This window comes from Corythoichthys intestinalis, unplaced genomic scaffold, assembly GCF_030265065.1.
Source record: "Corythoichthys intestinalis isolate RoL2023-P3 unplaced genomic scaffold, ASM3026506v1 HiC_scaffold_31, whole genome shotgun sequence".
Taxonomy (NCBI): domain Eukaryota; kingdom Metazoa; phylum Chordata; class Actinopteri; order Syngnathiformes; family Syngnathidae; genus Corythoichthys; species Corythoichthys intestinalis.
The window spans coordinates 1,189,539-1,195,592 of NW_026651600.1; the positions used below are offsets into that span (position 1 = coordinate 1,189,539).

Here is a 6,054-nt window from a genome sequence, read left to right on the forward strand (position 1 = left end):
CACTGTGAAAAGGCTTAAATGACTTTTTTTAATTAAGTTTGAAGATTGCGCTCAAATCAAATGTCCTAGAACGAAATTTTCAAATGTAACTACTAGAATGTGATACAATACACTATTGGGTGAAGTTTGGTTGACTTCTGCGCAGCGGTTTGGGAGTTAACATCAAAATTACATTTCTCGGCCATATCGCATAGATCTCACTGTGAAAAGGCTTAAATGGCTTTTTTGATCTAAGTTTGAGGATTGCGCTCAAATCAAATGTCCTAGAACCAAATTTCCACATGTAACTACTAGATTGTGATACAATACACTAATGGGTGAAGTTTGGTTGACTTCTGCGCAGCGGTTTGGGAGTTAACATCAAAATTACATTTCTCGGCCATATCGCATAGATCTCACTGTGAAAAGGCTTAAATGACTTTTTTAATTAAGTTTGATGATTGCGTTCAAACAAAATGTCCTAGAACAAAATTTTCAAATGTAACTACTAGATTGTGATACAATACACTATTGGGTGAAGTTTGGTTGACTTCTGCGCAGCGGTTTGGGAGTTAACATCAAAATTACATTTCTCGGCCATATCGCATAGATCTCACTGTGAAAAGGCTTAAATGACTTTTTTGACCTAAGTTTAATAATTGCGCTCAAACCAAATGTCCTAGAACGAAATTTTCAAATGTAACTACTAGAATGTGATACAATACACTAATGGGTGAAGTTTGGTTGACTTCTGCGCAGCGGTTTGGGAGTTAACATCAAAATTACATTTCTCGGCCATATCGCATAGATCTCACTGTGAAAAGGCTTAAATGACTTTTTTAATTAAGTTTGATGATTGCGCTCAAACAAAATGTCCTAGAACAAAATTTTCAAATGTAACTACTAGATTGTGATACAATACACTATTGGGTGAAGTTTGGTTGACTTCTGCGCAGCGGTTTGGGAGTTAACATCAAAATTACATTTCTCGGCCATATCGCATAGATCTCACTGTGAAAAGGCTTAAATGGCTTTTTTGACCTAAGTTTGAGGATTGCGCTCAAATCAAATGTCCTAGAACCAAATTTCCACATGTAACTACTAGATTGTGATACAATACACTAATGGTTGAAGTTTGGTTGACTTCTGCGCAGCGGTTTGGGAGTGAACATCAAAATTACATTTCTCGGCCATATCGCATAGATCTCACTGTGAAAAGGCTTAAATGACTTTTTTTAATTAAGTTTGAAGATTGCGCTCAAATCAAATGTCCTAGAACGAAATTTTCAAATGTAACTACTAGAATGTGATACAATACACTATTGGGTGAAGTTTGGTTGACTTCTGCGCAGCGGTTTGGGAGTTAACATCAAAATTACATTTCTCGGCCATATCGCATAGATCTCACTGTGAAAAGGTTTAAATGACTTTTTTAATTAAGTTTAATGATTGCGCTCAAACCAAATGTCCTAGAACGAAATTTTCAAATGTAACTACTAGAATGTGATACAATACACTATTGGGTGAAGTTTGAAGTTTGATTAACTTCTGCGCAGCGGTTTGGGAGTTAACATCAAAATTACATTTCTCGGCCATATCGCATAGATCTCACTGTGAAAAGGCTTAAATGGCTTTTTTGACCTAAGTTTGAGGATTGCGCTCAAATCAAATGTCCTAGAACCAAATTTCCACATGAAACTACTAGATTGTGATACAATACACTAATGGGTGAAGTTTGGTTGACTTCTGCGCAGCGGTTTGGGAGTTAACATCAAAATTACATTTCTCGGCCATATCGCATAGATCTCACTGTGAAAAGGCTTAAATGACTTTTTTAATTAAGTTTGATGATTGCGCTCAAACAAAATGTCCTAGAACAAAATTTTCAAATGTAACTACTAGATTGTGATACAATACACTATTGGGTGAAGTTTGGTTGACTTCTGCGCAGCGGTTTGGGAGTTAACATCAAAATTACATTTCTCGGCCATATCGCATAGATCTCACTGTGAAAAGGCTTAAATGGCTTTTTTGACCTAAGTTTGAGGATTGCGCTCAAATCAAATGTCCTAGAACCAAATTTCCACATGTAACTACTAGATTGTGATACAATACACTATTGGGTGAAGTTTGGTTGACATCTGCGCAGCGGTTTGGGAGTTAACATCAAAATTACATTTCTCGGCCATATCGCATAGATCTCACTGTGAAAAGGCTCAAATGACTTTTTTAATTAAGTTTGATGATTGCGTTCAAACAAAATGTCCTAGAACAAAATTTTCAAATGTAACTATTAGATTGTGATACAATACACTATTGGGTGAAGTTTGGTTGACTTCTGCGCAGCGGTTTGGGAGTTAACATCAAAATTACATTTCTCGGCCATATCGCATAGATCTCACTGTGAAAAGGCTTAAATGGCTTTTTTGACCTAAGTTTGAGGATTGCGCTCAAATCAAATGTCCTAGAACCAAATTTCCACATGTAACTACTAGATTGTGATACAATACACTAATGAGTGAAGTTTGGTTGACTTCTGCGCAGCGGTTTGGGAGTTAACATCAAAATTACATTTCTCGGCCATATCGCATAGATCTCACTGTGAAAAGGCTTAAATGGCTTTTTTGACCTAAGTTTGAGGATTGCGCTCAAATCAAATGTCCTAGAACCAAATTTCCACATGTAACTACTAGATTGTGATACAATACACTATTGGGTGAAGTTTGGTTGACATCTGCGCAGCGGTTTGGGAGTTAACATCAAAATTACATTTCTCGGCCATATCGCATAGATCTCACTGTGAAAAGGCTTAAATGACTTTTTTAATTAAGTTTGATGATTGCGTTCAAACAAAATGTCCTAGAACAAAATTTTCAAATGTAACTATTAGATTGTGATACAATACACTATTGGGTGAAGTTTGGTTGACTTCTGCGCAGCGGTTTGGGAGTTAACATCAAAATTACATTTCTCGGCCATATCGCATAGATCTCACTGTGAAAAGGCTTAAATGGCTTTTTTGACCTAAGTTTGAGGATTGCGCTCAAATCAAATGTCCTAGAACCAAATTTCCACATGTAACTACTAGATTGTGATACAATACACTAATGAGTGAAGTTTGGTTTACTTCTGCGCAGCGGTTTGGGAGTTAACATCAAAATTACATTTCTCGGCCATATCGCATAGATCTCACTGTGAAAAGGCTTAAATGGCTTTTTTGACCTAAGTTTAATAATTGCGCTCAAACCAAATGTCCTAGAACGAAATTTTTAAATGTAACTACTAGAATGTGATACAATACACTATTGGGTGAAGTTTGGTTGACTTCTGCGCAGCGGTTTGGGAGTTAATATCAAAATTACATTTCTCTGCCATATCGCATAGATCTCACTGTGAAAAGGCTTAAATGGCTTTTTTGACCTAAGTTTGAGGATTGCGCTCAAATCAAATGTCCTAGAACCAAATTTCCACATGTAACTACTAGATTGTGATACAATACACTATTGGGTGAAGTTTGGTTGACTTCTGCGCAGCGGTTTGGGAGTTAACATCAAAATTACATTTCTCGGCCATATCGCATAGATCTCACTGTGAAAAGGCTTAAATGGCTTTTTTGACCTAAGTTTGAGGATTGCGCTCAAATCAAATGTCCTAGAACCAAATTTCCACATGTAATTACTAGATTGTGATACAATACACTAATGGGTGAAGTTTGGTTGACTTCTGCGCAGCGGTTTGGGAGTTAACATCAAAATTACATTTCTCGGCCATATCGCATAGATCTCACTGTGAAAAGGCTTAAATGACTTTTTTAATTAAGTTTAACCCCTTAATGCCTAAATTTTTTTCCAATAATAAAAAAAATAATTGGGGTTTGTTTTTACTTTCAAATAGATGCTAAATTAAATTGAAAGTGTTAATTTGAATATAGCCCATATAATAGTCATACATTTAGGTATGATGCCGATTAGCGACAACAGGCAATAAAGGAAAACAAATGGCAAAAAAGGCACATACCCATCTCAGGTCTGAACACACTTTTATCGCAACATCTTTTTTCACTGCTTGTGAAATTCTGAAAAACAATTATTGTTTTTGTTTAAACACAGATGTACATCACATTTTTAATCAGACTAGAAGACATATGATGTAGATAAATAAATAAAAGATGATTTTTATCATAACAGACAGGGCACTGGCAAATGTGCTGGCAACAATCACCCCTCTATTGTCAAACCATTTGACTGCTCTTATGCAGACATTGTCCACAAGAGCCTCTTGCTCTTCAAATGTCCCTCTTCGCTTCTTCTTCATCTATGAGTCTGCACTGAAACAGCACCCACGCAGGCGATTGTGCTGCACGGTCCCAAGTGCAGGTATGCCCTTTTTTGCAAGAGCAACAAACAGATCTACAGATGAGAACCAGTTATCAAAGAACAGCAGGATGAATGACTTGTGCAAGCTTGAGCACAATGTTACCACTGGCTCCTATGTCTGGTTGGCCTGGTACCGGATCTATTTTCCCTGTGAATATGTCAAATGAGTGCACCAGACCTCTTATGTCGCACAGTACAAAAATCTTGTATCCCAATTCGTATGGCTTTTTTTTGGATATATTGCTTTAGGCTCGATCTGCCCTTGATGTAGCTCTTGAAGGTCTTGCAGGTGCAGCACTGGTGGTTGGAGGTGGATGAGGCGGATCATCATCATCTTCCTCACTGCTGCTAATGTCCACTGTAGAGTCATTGCTGCTGCTTTCATCACCTGGAGCAGAAAATAATAAATCACTTTAGGAAACACCAAACATTTTTATCTTTTCAGTGTGTTCACGTAGTTACATCCATAGATGTCAAACAAGCTCAAACTTGACACAAAATCACCTTCACTTGCTTTATTAGGATTGTACTCCTCATCGCTGCCCTCACTCTCACTGAGAGCACTCTCAACAGGAGGTGGTTTGGCCCGGTGTGCTAGCTTTGCGTAAAAAGCTGCTGCATTCATTTGTATTTCTGCAGAAAAATAAGGTAAAGAAATTACTGTTATAATTTCAAAACAAAATGTGTTGAAAACCATCAACATACATACATTTGCTTCTGTTTGGTAGTTATCAGCTCATGCTGTGTTCATTTTTCATTATATAGAAATAAGAAAAATAAATCAATAGCAATGACATTGTTTATGCAACACGTTATGTTTATTATGTCTACAGATGACAAGAAGTGTGGCAATGTCTGAATAAAACGTGTCTAAAAGTGGAACGACATGGAGGCACCCGTGTGCACCGTTGCATATAAAGGATGCGTTCATTTATTTGTTCTACAGAAAAATAGTAACCACAAATGCCCTTTTTTATGCAACACATTACTTTTGTAATGTTTACAGATGATAACGAGAGTGATAGTTTATAGATAAAACGCGTGCGAGTGTTGCAAACCTTCGACAAACAACGCATTTACGTTTGCGGGGTGGCGGGGGAGGGGGGAGGTGCTTTTCCGATGATGCCGGCTGTAGCGATAGCGCTACAAACCAAAATCGTCATAGAGCTTCAAAAATACTCATCATAGAAACTCTATCTCATAGTGTTAGCAACACAAGTACACAATAAGACGGTACATATTTTTTTATTTTAGCTGACTTACCTTGAATTGAATGAATTAGTCAAGTTGGTGCGCAGGACTTCGACGTGGCTTTCATCTTGAATATCACGGTCCGGAAAAGGAAGCGGTGTTGTCTCTGGTCGGACACGACTGAAACTAATGCTTGAAAAAGGTTCCTAGGCATGTGTTTGACATTAATGTACCGGCAGTGAACAAAGGCAGACGATATTTTGGCCGCTTTTAAAGCGGGAACGGTATGATGCCGAATCGCGACATTCGGCGTTAAGGGGTTAATGATTGCGCTCAAACCAAATGTCCTAGAACGAAATTTTCAAATGTAACTACTAGAATGTGATACAATACACTATTGGGTGAAGTTTAGTTGACTTCTGCGCAGCGGTTGGGGAGCTAACATCAAAATTACATTTCTCGGCCATATCGCATAGATCTCACTGTGAAAAGGCTTAAATGGCTTTTT

General features: G+C 37.7%; 1 long non-coding RNA gene across 1 annotated transcript; it reads right to left on the reverse strand.

The window, feature by feature from the left end:
* Positions 1 to 4,001: 4,001 nt before the first annotated feature.
* Positions 4,002 to 5,810, reverse strand: LOC130911347 (uncharacterized). The gene is made up of 3 exons (XR_009062024.1): positions 5,619 to 5,810; positions 4,860 to 4,988; positions 4,002 to 4,743 (listed from the first exon to the last, which is right to left on the reverse strand). It is a non-coding gene; the product is annotated as an uncharacterized LOC130911347 (long non-coding RNA).
* Positions 5,811 to 6,054: the final 244 nt, after the last annotated feature.